This window comes from Macaca thibetana, chromosome 20 (genome assembly GCF_024542745.1).
Source record: "Macaca thibetana thibetana isolate TM-01 chromosome 20, ASM2454274v1, whole genome shotgun sequence".
Classification (NCBI taxonomy): Eukaryota; Metazoa; Chordata; class Mammalia; order Primates; family Cercopithecidae; genus Macaca; species Macaca thibetana.
Genome location: NC_065597.1, coordinates 41,105,073 through 41,120,007, shown reverse-complemented (window position 1 = coordinate 41,120,007; position 14,935 = coordinate 41,105,073). Strand labels below are relative to the sequence as shown.

Below are 14,935 nucleotides of genomic sequence, written 5' to 3'. Positions count from 1 at the left end.
ATGCTTTCCATCCCCCTAACCGTGGACTCTGCGGGATTAAATATTTTGGTTCCCAAAGAGGATACACTCTTGCCAGGGACACAGCAAGAGTACCATTGAATTACAAAACTACCACTGCTACCAGGGTGCTTTAAATACTTTGTATCTGGGGGCTAGCAGGTAAGAGAGGAGTCACCATCATGGCAGGGATAATAGATCCTATCATCAGGAAGGGATAGGGCTGCTAGTACACAATGGGAATGAAGAGGAATATGTGTGGAACTTGGTTTTCCCTTTCCCCATTGTAACTGTGAAGGAACACATGCAGAAAACACAAAGTAAGAAATGTATGATAAGTCTGGTTGTGGCGGCTCACACCTATAATCCCAGCACTTTGAGAGGCCAAGGTGGGCAGATCTCTTGAGCCCAGGAATTCAAGACCAGCCTGGGCAACATGGCAAAACCCCATTTCTACAAAAAAACCCACAAAATTATCCATGCATGGTTGACCTGTAATCCCAGTTACTTGGGATTTGTTACTTGGATGCATCTGTAATCCCAGTTACTTGGGAGGCTGAGGTGAGAGGATGGCTTGAGCCTGGGAGGCAGAGGTTGCAGTGAGCCAAGATCACGCCATTGCACTCCAGCCTGGGCAAGAGAGCCAGACTCTGTCTCAAACAAACAGCAAACAAACAAAAAACAACAAAACAAAACAAAAAAGAAATGTATGATTACCAAGGACTCAGACTCCTTAGCAATGAAGGGTTGCATCACACCACCAATGAGTCATCAAGACCTGGAGAAGGTGGGAGGAATTTAGGAAGGACAGTGGAAGAAGGAGAAGGTTAGTGCCATTTGTGGTCCTGAGATCAATGGGGTGATGGGGGTTGTAGCTCATCCTGCCACCTTCTGTCTTCTAAGTGTCCCCTCAGAAAGAGAGGCCCATGGGAATTAGGGAGGAATTGCTCCCCAAACATGTGTGGAGAAATGGACCTGTAAAAGCAAGGGGTGGACTGTGGAGGCCATAGAGATGCCCCATGTAGCTTTCCGCTCAAGAGGACCTAGTGTGGGGAGCATCGTTGAATGGCAGCCCCTAGCAGCCACACCTTAGGATCCACCATTACATTCATGTTAAGCCCACATTTCCCCCAGGCTGCTGTTAGTGACTGAGAACATTGGGTTCTAGGGTTGGACCATTCCTGCCTGATGTGCATCTGCTTTGTTCAGGTACTACCCACTGAATCTGACCGAGTCTTTCCCAGAACTCCTCATGAACCCGACTGAGTCTTTCTCAGAGCTCCACTGTATCTGAGACTCTCCCTACTCAATCCCTCCTTCTCTCTCTCCTTTCCCAGGTGTCAGATATGCATTTCAACCTGAAGGCTCTCCCCGTCTCGTCTTGTTCCTTCACCTTTTATCCTTCATCGACATTCTGCCTAACAATCTCTTGCACATCCACTCCTGTCTTGACATCTGCTTCTCAGAAGACCTAAATTGATACACTTTCTCTGCTCAACTCTCCTAAACACCTTCCCTTCTATATTTCTTTACTGTGGGGTTCTATTTTCCCTTTCATGGATCTTATCCTAATTAGTGATTGTTTTATATTTCCGTGTGTGTGTGTGGTCCTGCTCCTTGGAAATGTGACTTTTGTGTGGACAGGATGCTTTGAAGGATACCTGCATTGTCTACTGCTGTGCCTATGGTACCTGGCACATGACAGGCATTCATAGTTCCCATGGGCCTCTCTTTCTTAGGGGACACTTAGAAGAAGGGAGGTGGCAGGATGAGCTACAACACCCATTGCCCCATTGATCTCAGGACCACCAGTGGTACCCATCTTCTCCATCTTGCACTATCTTTCCTAAATTCCTCCCACCTTCTCCAGGTCTTGATGACTTGGTGGTGGTGCGATACCTGTTAAATGAATGTTCAATAAATGGTGGGAAAATTGAGGAAGCACACATTAAACGTATAACAATGCTTTGGAAAAATACCCAAATGCTCTACTTTCCAGAAGTGCCCACTCAATGATCTGGTATTATTTCCAGCCTCGATCACCAAGACTCTCTCTGTGGCTGTTTGGAGCACGGGCCCAGGTCCCAGCACAGGGAGGCACCAGCTGGGAGGATGCCGAAGCCTCCTGGCTGCACTTCACCAGAAGCCAGTACACATTCATAAGGTTGAGGTGATGAGCCATCCTCTCGCTGGAGTGGGCACTTTAGGAACATTACCCCTTGAAAAGCATCTCCCTGGGATAAACGCTGAACAGGGTGTTTATCTTCAGAATGCGAAATGTATGAAGTGCCGTAATTAAACCAGCAGGGGTGGGGATGGAGCGCTAGCTCCAAACAGTTTCTTTGAAGATGAAAGTCATTAGATTTCAATGAAAATCTAGGATGCAGCATCCCACTGACACAAGAATATTTAACCTACATCCTAGAGCGGGGCAAGCAATTGATAGTATGATTGATAATAACTTGATTGCAGTAATTGCGAAGGGGAATTTGAAAATGGTTAGATTAGCAGGAAGCAGGCAATGAGTCGATAGTATCTTTGTGGAGCCAAATTTTCCTAGAATGTTGAATGTTGAAGTTTCTCCATGTTTTTTTTTTTTTTTTTTTTTTTTTTTTTTTTTTTTTTTTTTTTTCCCAGCCAGGAGAATCCTGAAATTTCTGCAAATAAGCAGTCCAGGAGCCAGAGAATTGTGGGATCTTATATAAACAAATCATCCAGGAAAAACACAGCCAGTCTCCTTTTGGTAAACCTCCATGACTGGGGATCCCCTGCCACCTGGAAAGCAGTTCTGCCTGCCATGCATGTCATCACTGATTTTTACTGCTGCAGCAGACTCTGTCATACCTGCCCGCTTCTTCAGTGAATTGTTCAGTGCACACCACCAGCTACCTGCTGTAAGCATTCGCACTTCTCTACCTGCCTGGCAGCCTTTCTCAGCTGAACACAGGCCAGGCCAGAAGTGCCAGGGAGTTAATGTCCTTGGAAGCAGCTCTCTACCAATGACAAATGGAGCTGGTGGATAAATTCTCAGCTTCCTCCCCTCTCAGGTGGGACAGCCCTGAGATGTGCTCTATGCAATCTCCCACAAGTCCCCAGCATGCTCAAGCTCCCATTGTCCAACCCTGGTAACCTGCTCATCGACACCCCTGTCTTGCCTTCCCTTCCTGGCCTCACTTCCTCACTCTCTTACTGTTGCCTCCTGAGATCGCATCCAAAGTAAATGACCTGCACCCAAATCTGTGTCTCACAGTCTGCCTCTAGGGGAACTCAAAGTAAGATAACTGTGGAGTGTTTTCAAGGGTGAGACGCAAACCATGGACAAGTGGTTCAGTTGGGGCACTGGCCAGTCAGAAAGGGTTACCAACTGCAGTGCCGGGCCTTACCTCCTGACCTGCCGCATCGCCGTGGGAAGGTAGGGATTCGCGTGGCAGTTATCCCCTGACTTGCATCACTGCAGAGGGCGGGAAGTGCCAGAGACTGTGGTTAGGCACCGGGGGAGACCCCCAGGGTCTCAGGACAGTGGTAATGAACCAATAAGCACAGAATTATTTCAATATTTTATCTGATGGAGCTGTGCCAATGATTACTGTTTATCAATTCTGAATATATTTGAAATTTGTAAGAATTATTTCAATCACTTCTGGGGTCAGGGAAGTAATGGAAGTGAATGAAGCAGGCTAAATGTAAGAAAAATCAAGCAGCTGACCCGGTTTGGTGGCTTATGCCTGTACACCAGCACTTTGGGAGGCCAAGGCAGGTGGATCACTTGAGGTCAGGAGTTCGAGACCAGCCTAGCCAACATGGCGAAGCACCGTCTCTACTAAAAATACAAAAATCAACTGGGCATGGTCGTGGGCACCTGTAATCCCAGCTACTCAGGAGGCTGAGGCAGGAGAATCGCTTTAACCCAGGAGGTGGAGGTTGCAGTGAATCAAGATCGTTCCACTGAACTCTAGCCTGGATGACAAAGAAAGACTCTGTCAAAAAAAAAGAAAAGAAAAGAAAAGAAAAGAAAAGAAAAGAAAGAAAGAACGAAAGAAAGGAAAAGAAAGAAAAGAGAAAGGAAAAGAAAGAAAAGAGAAAGAAAGGAAGAAAGGAGGGAGGAAGGGAGGGAGGGAGGAAGAAAACAAGAAAGCAAGAAAGCAAAAAAGGAAAGAAAGAAAGATCATGCACTCACATGGACACATGGATGTTTATTTTTCCATTTGATTGGCAGGGGTAGAGAGGAGTCTTTCTCTTCTATGGGAAACACAGCAGCCAGCACAAGCTCGCTGACACATGCCAGCGATGGCAGGGTGTTGGGAGACAACAGGGTGGAGATAGGAGTGTCCTGGCCTTTCTTAAAGGGGCTACCATGTCTCACTCCAATCAGTCGTTACCTTGTGGGATATGGGCCTGGTGGTGCCAGCTTTCTAAGAGACTTAGAAATTTTGGATTCTTGGCCAGGCATGGTGGCTCATGCCTGTAATCCCAGCACTTTGGGAAGCTGAGGCGGGCGGATCACGAGGTCAGGAGATTGAGACCATCCTGGCTAACAAGGTGAAACCCCGTCTCTATTGAAAATACAAAAAATTAGCTGGGCATGGTGGCGGGTGCCTATAATTTCAGCTACTCGGGAGGCTGAGGCAGGAGAATCACTTGAACCTGGGAGGCGGAGGTCACAGTGAGCCGAGATCATGCCACTGCACTCCAGCCTGGGCAACAGAGTGAGACTCTGTCTCAAAATAATTAAGTAATTTAAAAAAAGAAAGTTTGGATTCTTATGTGACATTCTTCAGTTTCAAATAATTTAAAACCACGGTGTAAGCCAAATGAAATGTAAGTGTGTGCTGGTCCACTAAGCAGGCTGCCAGTTGGTGACCTCTGTCTTAAAGAGTGGATTTGAATTCAAAATTGCCTCCCATTAACTGGCGTCCCCCACTGGGTGGTGTTGCTGACCTTGCCTCTCTGTCTGCGCCCTCCTATCACCGAGCTTCCTCCTAAGTTGCCTGCCTCTGATCCCTTGCACTTTTGTATGTGGACACACTGAATACAAAGGGCTGAAGCCCGGTTGGGACCTGCCTTCCTCAGTTATCTGTTCCTAACCAGATATACTTCAGGACTTTTCTGCACATGGAGGGAGTTTTTGTCCAGGAGGTCTGAGTGGAGACTTCCTGAAAATGATGCTGCTGAGGGAGGAGGGGCTGAAGATGGGTCTGGATTCATGGTTGAGGGAGCTATGGAGTTTAGCTTGGAGAAGACTGTGTGTGTGTGCATTATGTGTGTGCATTATATGTGTGCATGTGTCTGTATGCATGTGTGTGTGTGCCTGTGTATGTGGTGGTGGAGGCAGAAGAGTGGCAGAGGAAAGCAGGCAGATAGCTGAGAGTTACCTTCACATATCTAAAAGGAGAAGGCGGCACTTTTCTTCCTACAAGTCAGAACTAAGATTAAAAGTAGAAGCGAGAAGGTCAAGCTTGCTGTTTTTCTTTTTTTTCTCTTTCTTTTTTTCCCACTGCTCTAGTAAAAGCTTAGTTGAGAGCGACAGATTTGCAACTCAGGCTGACCTAAGCAGTAAAGGGAGATTACTGGTTTATGTTACTACAGGGGAAGATGGACTTCAGGGATGGCTGAATATGAGTGCTCAATTGTATTAGCATTTTCTCTCTCTCTCCCTTGGTCCTTTCATCTCTCTGCTCTAGTTTCCTCTGGACCAGCTCCATTTTCAGGCAGGTTCTCCCCTTTTGGTGCTAAGACAGCTGCTAGTAGCTCTGGATACATATCATCACAACTTTCTTCGCTTCCCTAATGGCTCAAGAAGTCTCAGAAGTAAATCCACCCATAAATCAATCCCTAGAGCTAGGGGGAATGGAATGTGCAAATCAGGTGGACTTAGAGCATGTGCCCATCCCTGGAGCTAGTGGAGGTGGGCTTAGCTCCACTAAACTACATGAATTGAGAATAGGGAGGGATGGTTTGGAAAGGAAAACCAGAATGCCTTTGCCAGAAGAAGAAGAAGAAGGCGTGGCCAATAGTATGGCTGAAACCACCAAAATCTACCAGATGCATCATGAAAATCAAGTGACATTACAGAAACCCTGAAAGAGGAGAGACAAAATATTCACCTCTAACCTTATCACTGGAACTCAACTATATTTTAAATTGAATTTTGCCCCCCAACACCTTTACACTTTTAACGTATTTTAAATTTATGTGTAAACACAGTAAGACACATTTGCTATCTTGCTTGTTTTCCAACCCCGAATTTTTTTTTCCCAGGTTGCTAATGATTTCTCATTGACATCATTCTTTATTTATATAGAGGCATGGTCTTACTCTGTCACCCAGGCTAATGTGCGGTGGCACAATCACAGCTCACTGCAGTCTCAAATTCCAAGTGACCCTCCTGTCTCAGTCTCCCAAATACCTGGGAATACTGGCGTGTGCTACCACGCCCAGTTAATTTTTCTATTTTTTTGTATACGTGGGGTCTTGTTATGTTGCCCAGGCTGGTCTCGAACTGAGCCTCAAGTGATCCTCCCATCTTGGTCTCCAAAAGGGCTGGAATTATAGGCATGAGCCACCACACCCAGCTGGCTTTTCCATTTTTGAATGGTCCTCATATAAATACCTACATAGTGTCCTTGATTTTGCCTCTTGACTTGAAAAACTGGAAAATATTTATTATCTGGATCTTTACAGAAAAAGTTTGCAGATCCCTGGCTGGGAAAAACACCAGATAAGAGATTCCTCTCATGAAATGGGCAATATGCTTATGATCACTAGGGAGAAATAAATATTCCTCTTTTTTAGGGAAGAAACAATGAAATAACCATCATTCTTAATGAATGAAGGTGGCAACCTCTCAGGCACTGGAGGGGTGCTCCTAGGTCTGCACAGCCTCTTGTCAGGGAGGCTATGGAGGGAGGAATCCTGTCATGGGTGGGTGGGTGGGAGGCTGGAACCCAGGCCTTCTGAGGATTTGGTGATGTGACTCCAAGTCTGTGATTTCCTTTCTCTGGTCACCATAGAGGGAGGGCTTGGGGGAATGGCTTTGGCCAAACAGGGCAGCTCCTGCTCCAGTCCTCATCCTCTCCTGGAGTTTGACTCCAAGGCCTGGAGGGGTCCAGGTGCTTGCAGGGCTCAGTGGCTGGGCAGCACTTTGAGGAATTGCTACCTGCTGACAGCGTCTCAGTTGAGAGGCCTCCCAGATCTCGTGCTTCACCACTTCACAAAACAGAAACTCCGAGGCCTGTGGAAAGAGCTTGCTCTTTGGGAAAACTGAACACTCAGCTCAATGAGGAGCCACCATCAGGAACTTTGGAGACTTAGCCTAAACTCAGAGGTAGCTACTTTGACAGTATGGTGATTTGAGAAATAATGTTACAAGCTTTGTAGATCAAGCATCTCACAATACCTCGCAATTTTTTTAGGAGAGGCAGATGGCTGCAATGAACCTCAAAATGTCAACCAGTCCAGGAATGATAAGTCATCTCACGTGCTAATTCTGATTAGGTGCACGGTGTTAAGAGGTATTCTGAGGCTGCATTCTGGTTCAGGGGAAATTAGATTGACTAGTAATGTCTGCCACGGTCTTGGGATGCTAAAGTGATGGTGTGCATGTCAAGAACTTAGTATTCTTGGTATAGTTTAAACTGTGTTCCTTGCCCAGAGTCACTGCTCCTTTCTCTGCTCTATTATTTCTAGATTCTCCATCCACCCATCCCTTTAATGAAGCAGTTTTGCATACATTTATGCACTAAGTGCCAGGACATAGTAAGGAATAAAACACATACCAGTTCTCAAACAACTCAAGGTTCCCATCAAGGCTTTTGAGAATCTGCACATTAAAGCTTCACTCCCTGGGCTGGACAAGGTGGTTCATTCCTATAACTCCAACAGTTTGGGAGGCTAAGGTGGGAGGATCGCTTCAGCCCAGGAGTTCAAGACCAGCCTGGGCAAGATAGTGAGATATGATCTCTACAAAAAATAAAACAGTTAGCCAGGTGTGGTGGGGCATACCTGTGCTCCCAGCTACTCAGGAGGTTGAGACAGCAAGACTGCTTGAGCCCAGGAGGTCAAGGCTGCAGTGAGCCATGATCACACATGCACTCCAGCCTGGGTGACAGAGCAAGACCTTATCTCATATATATATATACACCTCACACCAGGAAGCCAGCAGGGTGGAGGAGAATGCAGCCCTCAGGCAATGGAGATGAGGTCTCCAGAAACTCAGCAGCCTGGAGTGATAGTTTAGTGAACTTACTATTTGGAAGGCGTGTTGATGGCAGATATTTGAGAGCCCCAGAAGCACAGGAGGGTCCCTGCTTCGGTTAGACTGGAACTTCCTTTCTCTGAGGAGTGACAGGTGGGGCTGCCATAGTGTGGAGGGTCTGATTTCTTCATCCTATTTCACCCAGTCGTCCCCCATTTGGCAGTAGAGCTTACACTGTCTTTGGTATAGAGTGGGTTAGAGCCTTGACAGTTCCAGCAGTTTCTGCTTATGAGAACTAAAGAACTTTAAGAGAAGCACGACGTCAACCCTGTACATGCAGCCGTCCACCAGGCTAGCCTAGCTGGACTAACTGGCTGCCCAGCCTTCTGTGTGAGCCCACTCACATCAGCTTAGAGATAGATAGAACCTCTCCCAGCCTCAGTTTCCCTCTCTGTCACAGGGAGGCTGGGGAGGCCTCCCTCATGAGGCGAGTGTGAGGATGCAGGAAGACCTGGATTTATTCAAGCGCCAGGCCCTCCTGGCCCTCGCCCTCCTCCCCACTTTCTGCCGCTTTCGCCTGCGGTTTCCGTTTGGGGGGATTATCAGAGGAACCCAGTCTCAAAGTTAATTCTCTTAATGAATTGTAAATAACCAGGCCAGTATGGAAAATGCTAACGATCCCCTTTGAAATTCTAAGCATGTCTGGTTCCAGTTTACAGGCAATCCTCTGAAGAGGCTTGGGGTTGATGCTGTCACTGTCTTAGGAGGGGTGTGTGGAGCTCTGGCCGGCATGGCCCAGTGGGGCCCAGCAATGCCAGACAAGGCCGGGGCTTTGAAGAGCTCCGCTCAGTGCCCTGCAGGGGTGCGTGTCCATAGCTGGCGGGCAAAGACGCTGGGACTGTCTGCGTGGCCAGCCCACCCTGACCTTCCCTAATCCCCCACTCTTTTAAAAACAATTTTAGCTTTTATTTTAGGTTTAAGGGGTACATGTGCAGGTTTGTTACATGATTATATTATGTGATGCTAGGGTTGGGGTATAACTGAATCTGTCACCCAGGAAGTGAGTATAGTCCCCATTAGTTAGTTTTGCAGGCTTTGCCCCTCTCATTCTCTCCCCCATCTGCTAGTCCCCGGTGTCTACTGTTGCCATCTTTATGTCCATGAGTACCCAGTGTTTAGCTTTCACTTATGAGTGAGAGCGTGCAATATTTGGTTTTCTGTTCCCCCATCAATTCACTTAGGATAATGGCCTCCAGCTGCATTCATGTTGCTGCAAAGGATATGATATTGTTCTTTATTATGGCTGCATAGTATTCCATGGTGTGTATGTACTACATTTTCTTTATCTGATTTACCATTGATGGATACCCAGGTTGGTTCCATGTCTTTGCTGTTGTGAATAGCACTGTGATGAACATATGAGTGCATGTGTCTTTTTGACTGGACGATTTATTTTCCTTTGTGTACATACCCAGTAATGGGATTGTTGGGCTGAATGGTAGTTCTGTTTTAAGTTCTTTGAGAAATCTTCAAACTACTTTCCACCTTAGCTGAACTAATTTACATTCCCATCAACAGTGTATAAGAGTTCGCTTTTCGCTGCAGCTTCACCAGCATCTGTTGTTTTTTGACTCTTTAAAGATAGGTAGGCCCCCACTCTTTTCCAGGTATGTCACCCACCATTTTGGTATCATCCTTTTCTTTCCCATCAGCCTGTGAAGCCAGAGGTAGGGCTGGTTTTGGTCTTGAGTTTGCCATTAATTGGCCTGTTAACTTAGGCAGGTCATTTTCTCTCTCTGGAGCTTCAGTTTCCTCATCAGTACAAGAAATTAGATCAAGGATTGCAAACTTAAAAGCCTCAGAGCTGGGCAGGTAATGCAGAATGATGAGAGCAGGCTGTGGGCCAACTGCCACTCAGTGAGAGTTGATGGCTGCCACATGAAAATGCTGACCCAACAATTTCAGTTCTTGTGATTTTTTAAAAGAGAAATTGTAATTTTTATGCAAAATCTCCTCACTGAAAAATATTGGCAACTAATTTTTAAGCATTTTAACACCGCGTAGGTCAAGCAAAACTGGGTGTACGCTGATTACTGTCTATGGATCTCTAGTTTGAGACTCTGGCCCTGCAGCCCTGCCCATCAAAGGTCTTTGGATTTATTTTTAAGGCTGAGGCCCTCACTCTGCCCTCATAACCCCAGGTACCCCCAGCTCTATTCCTCCTGCTTGGGGCACTCTACTAGTTGTGAGATTGGTTTCAGATATTCGTTGGTGGTTTTTTTGAGACAGGGTCTGGCTCTGTTGCCCAAGTTGGAGTGCAGTGGCATGATCTCTCCACTCACTGCAACCTCTACCTCCCGGGCTCAAGCAATTCTCCCACCTCAGCCTCTCAAGTAGCTGGGACTATAGGCTCATGCCACCATGTCCAGCTAATTTTTTTTTTTTGTATTTTTTGTATAGACAGATTTCGCCATGTTGCCCAGGCTGGTCTCGGACTCTGTAGCTCAAGGGATCTGCCTGTCTTGCCTCAGCCTCTGAAAGTGCTGGAATTACAGGTGTTAGCTACTGAGCCTGGCTGGTCTTAGATATTTGGTTTCTACTTTTGCATCCTCTTGAATTCAGGTGCAATCATGTGACTTACTTTGATCATTAATGGGAACAGATGTAACAAGTGCCACATAGAAACAGAAGCATGGAGAGCTAGCAGAAGCAACCTCATGCTCTATTTCCCTCTGCCATAGGGCCTAGGATTGTTCCACGTGCTGGCAACCCATCTACCGGGCTCCCAGACAACAACAATGCAAAGCAGAGCCCGTTTTGCCCTGCAGGGGACACATAGAGTGAATGAGAGTTCATGTATGTTTGTTATTGCAGCATAACGGATCCTATCCTGACTGTTACTATTTTCCTCTTACCCATAGCTGTTGGGCTCATGGTTGGCCTTCCAGAGGCCAGACAGACAGCTGGACAGTAGCAGCAGATGGCAATGGCAGCCCTTGATTTGATTTGTTTTGTTCTCTTCTGTGTCTCCAGTGTGTGACCCAGGGCTTGGCACATAGCAGGTACTCAATAAATATTTGTTAAATGAATCAATGTATTGGCACGTAGGAGGGTTTTGGCCATCTGGTTGGATGGCCATGAAGGCCAAGGGAGGCTGCAATCAACTGTTGTGTATGGGTGGAACTTGGCTGGGTCTCTGACAGTCTTTCCTTGTTATAAACATCTCCCAAAGTTCTGGGGAAGTCAGGCCCTGCCTTCAGAGTTCATGCTCCTAATCCCTAGGCTATGGGAAGACTGGAAAGGTCCCTGCATGTGATTCTAGGGCAAGCTCTGTTCTTTGCATGCCATGAGGCCCAGGACAAATCTCTTGTCCCTTCTCTTCTCTGCTTCCTCATCCCAACCTGCACTCATTTGAGTGCTGCCTTCACAACTACTATCACAGTTACGTGCCACCTTAATGACAATTGACTTAATGCTTTTTCTTTCTTTCCTTATACTTTATTTACATCCTAAGCAACATTTCTAATATGCATTAAAATAAATCTATGGCTGGGCAAAACTTTAGCACCATTCTTGAATCATTTGTCTCCTTTTCATTTTTTTTTTTTTTTTTAGGATCAGAGTCTTGCTCTGTTGACCAGGCTTGAGTGTAGCGGTGTGATCACTGCTCACTGCAGTCTTGAACTCCTAGGCCCAAGCAATCCTCCCACCTCACCCTCCTGAGCAGCTGGGATTACAGGCATGCACCACTGTGCCCAGCTAGTTTTTAAATTTTTTGTAGAGACAGGGTCTTGCTATGTTGCTCAGGCTGGTCTTGAACTACTGAGCTCAAGGGGTCCTCCTGCCTCATGTTGGGATTACAGGCCTGAGCCAACGTGCTTGGCCCATTTTTCTGCCTCTTATACCACATTAGATTCCAATGTTCTGTCAACACAGCCTCAAAAACATGTCCCTGCTCTCTGGCTGCTGTCATTCTTTGCCCTGCTGCTGGACCCACTTAAGGTCCTTAACTCCAGCCACACTGGCCTGCCCTATGCCCCTGAAACTCACCAAACTCCTTCCTGCTGTGCCCCATTTGCACAGCTCTTTTCTCTGCCAGTAGTACCCTTGCCCCAAGTCTTCTCTTGTCTCGATCCTTGGCATTATTTAGGTTTTGGTTTAAGTGCCACCTCCTCAGAGAGGTCGTCCCTGATCTTGCTGTCTAAAGTAGCTTTAGAATCTCCATTTCACCTCCTTATTTTATTTGTTCATTGCCTTTATCACTGCCAGCTATTTTCTTCCACATTTATAGGTTAATTGTCTCTTTCCACTAGAACAGGATTTCTCAACCTCAGCTCTATCGACATTTGGGGCCAGATCATTCTTTGTTATGGAGGATTGTCCTGTGCATAGTAGGTTAGCAGCTTCCTCTAACACATGCTCTACCTCCAGAAGCCAGCAGCACCCCCTCCATAGTTGTGACAATCAAAAATGTCTCCTGCAGGGGTGTGGGTAGTATCATGCCTGGGTGTCAAGAATCACTGCTGTAGAATGTGAGTGTCACCAAGACAATGGTCTCCCTCGTTCAGCTCTGCACCCCCCATGCCCAGGACACTGCACGGTAAGTAATAGTGGAACTGAATAAATTGGTGAAAGAATCATTAAAATAGGGGGAAATAACTCGAGTAGCACCTGAAGTCATGTGGCTTGCCCCCAAGGGTCTGCAAGTCGCGTTAGGGGAAATGCAGAGTGTCGCCTCTAAGATCACGTCCAACTTAAAGAACAACTCTGAGATTCTCCCAGACCAAAGGTCTCCATGGAGGCCAGGGCGAGCCTGAGAGGGTTGGCTCTAAGCATCCTGACGGGCTGTCAGTTTTTAATGCAAAACTGAAAGAAAAGTTTGCAGCCACGACAAGGCACAATCTGAAGAAGATAAATCACAGTTACTTGCGGCCAGCTGACAGCAGTTTAAGCCGCTGCAATCATCGGGCTCCGAGGGAGAAGCTTCTTTTATCTTACTAAATGCAAAAAGTAGAGCTGAAATTGGCAATATCGTGGCCCTCTCAGCGGCTGGGCTTTTTACATAAATATCAGCAAGCAGTAAGTAAATTCTGTTGACGAAATGTAATAAAACAAAGACTGTTTCAAATATGACCATTCCCTGATGCATTCTGAAACCTCGTCCCACTCACTTATTGCACGCTGCTGAGATTATAAGGTTTGCTTTTATCTGTCAGAAATCAATATTTCAAACATCGGATAAAAGAGGAAATTGAACTGGGAATAGGCTGAAGTGCTGTAAAAACTACAAAGCACAATTATCAAAAAGCACTTAAAGTGCTTAATAGGACACACATATAAAAATGCTCAAATTAATGTCAGGGAGCCATAATGAGAACTTTTCCTATGCTTTTTCATCTCCACGCAGTGTAATTTGAAGGCTGGCCAGTCCATCAATATGGTTTTCAATTTCTATGATGCCCTGAGGACCCTGAGCTCTGCATTTGTTAGAAATGAGCCATTACATATGATTGGTTAATATTTCAGTTTATTGAAGATACATTATTTTGTATGGAGTGTTTAAGTTGTTGAGGTTTAACCATTACAAACAGTTATGACAAAAATAGATCCAGGGGTAAACAGCCTCCACAGTCATGCTTTTAATAAGCACAGCCATAACTAGGAAATTGGATTTCCAGGAGCTGGGAGACAGGAGGGGGAAAGTTGCAGAGACATGGGAGGGAATGGGAAGGACCCTCAGTTCTTCTCTGCACCCATAACACTTATCAGAAAATTGATGAGGATATCTTTTTTTTTTTTAAACGAAATATTGTTTGTTATTTTGTTGATTTCCTCTTAAAACAGAGGAACATTTCATTCCTTCTAGTGATCGTAAACATATTTGCCCCTTTCTAGAGAGGAATCTCTTCTCTGGTGTCTTCCCAGGCCAGGGATCTGCAAACATTTTCTGTAAAGAGCCAGATAGTAAATATTTTCATCTTTGTAGCTCAAGAGGCAAAATCAAGGATACTACGGAGGCACTTACATGAGAACCATTAAAAAATGGAGAAGCCAGTCTTTGCTCGTGGGCTGTATCAAGATAGAGGGCGACCCCTGTTTGTTTGAGGATCCCTTTGCTAGGCAGAAACGTGTGCTTACATAACTTTCATGATAGTTTGCGTCATTGTTGGGGCAGAGGCATAGGATAAAATAAATCTACAGCCGCTTGACCTGGCCTGTAAGACCCTGTGACCTGTGACCCGCCCTGCCCGACACCTTCCCCTCCACAGCCACACCCCTCACCACTGTGCTCCAGCCCCGGGCCCTTTGCTCTGCTGCTTGGTTTCTCTTCCCAAGACTTGCATTTTTTCTTCCTTCTGCCTGGAATATTCTCTCCCCGACACCCTCTGGGGTGGCTGATTCCTTCTGGAGTTTCAGATCTTGGTTCAAATGACCCCTACTTGAGAGGCCTTCCTAGGCTACCTGGTTCCGCCTTCCAATGCACTCCAGCGTGCATTCCCATTCAGATTTTATGTATTTGTTCAATTGTTTCTTATCTATCATCTCCCTCCTTCAAGAGCAGCCACCACATCTGATTTGTTTACCTCTGTATCCTCTGGACCAAGCACAAAATGGTTCTGAATGTGGTTTTCAATGTCTATTTCAACTGTTTCAAGTTCAGAGTCACCAGGCGCAATAACTATATGCTGAATAAGTGAATGAAAGAATGACAATTTATTATCCCTCTTGGGTAGCTGGTCCCAG

At 46.0% G+C, this 14,935-nt stretch overlaps 1 long non-coding RNA gene across 1 annotated transcript in view; it reads left to right on the top strand.

Moving 5' to 3' along the window:
* The window catches only part of LOC126944915 (uncharacterized), a 42,594-nt gene extending 39,361 nt beyond the window's left edge, over positions 1-3,233 (top strand). Inside the window, exon 5 of the long non-coding RNA XR_007722224.1 lies at positions 2,635-3,233. This is a non-coding gene — a long non-coding RNA (uncharacterized LOC126944915). The remainder of the gene's footprint in view (positions 1-2,634) is intronic.
* The last annotated feature ends 11,702 nt before the right edge of the window (positions 3,234-14,935 follow it).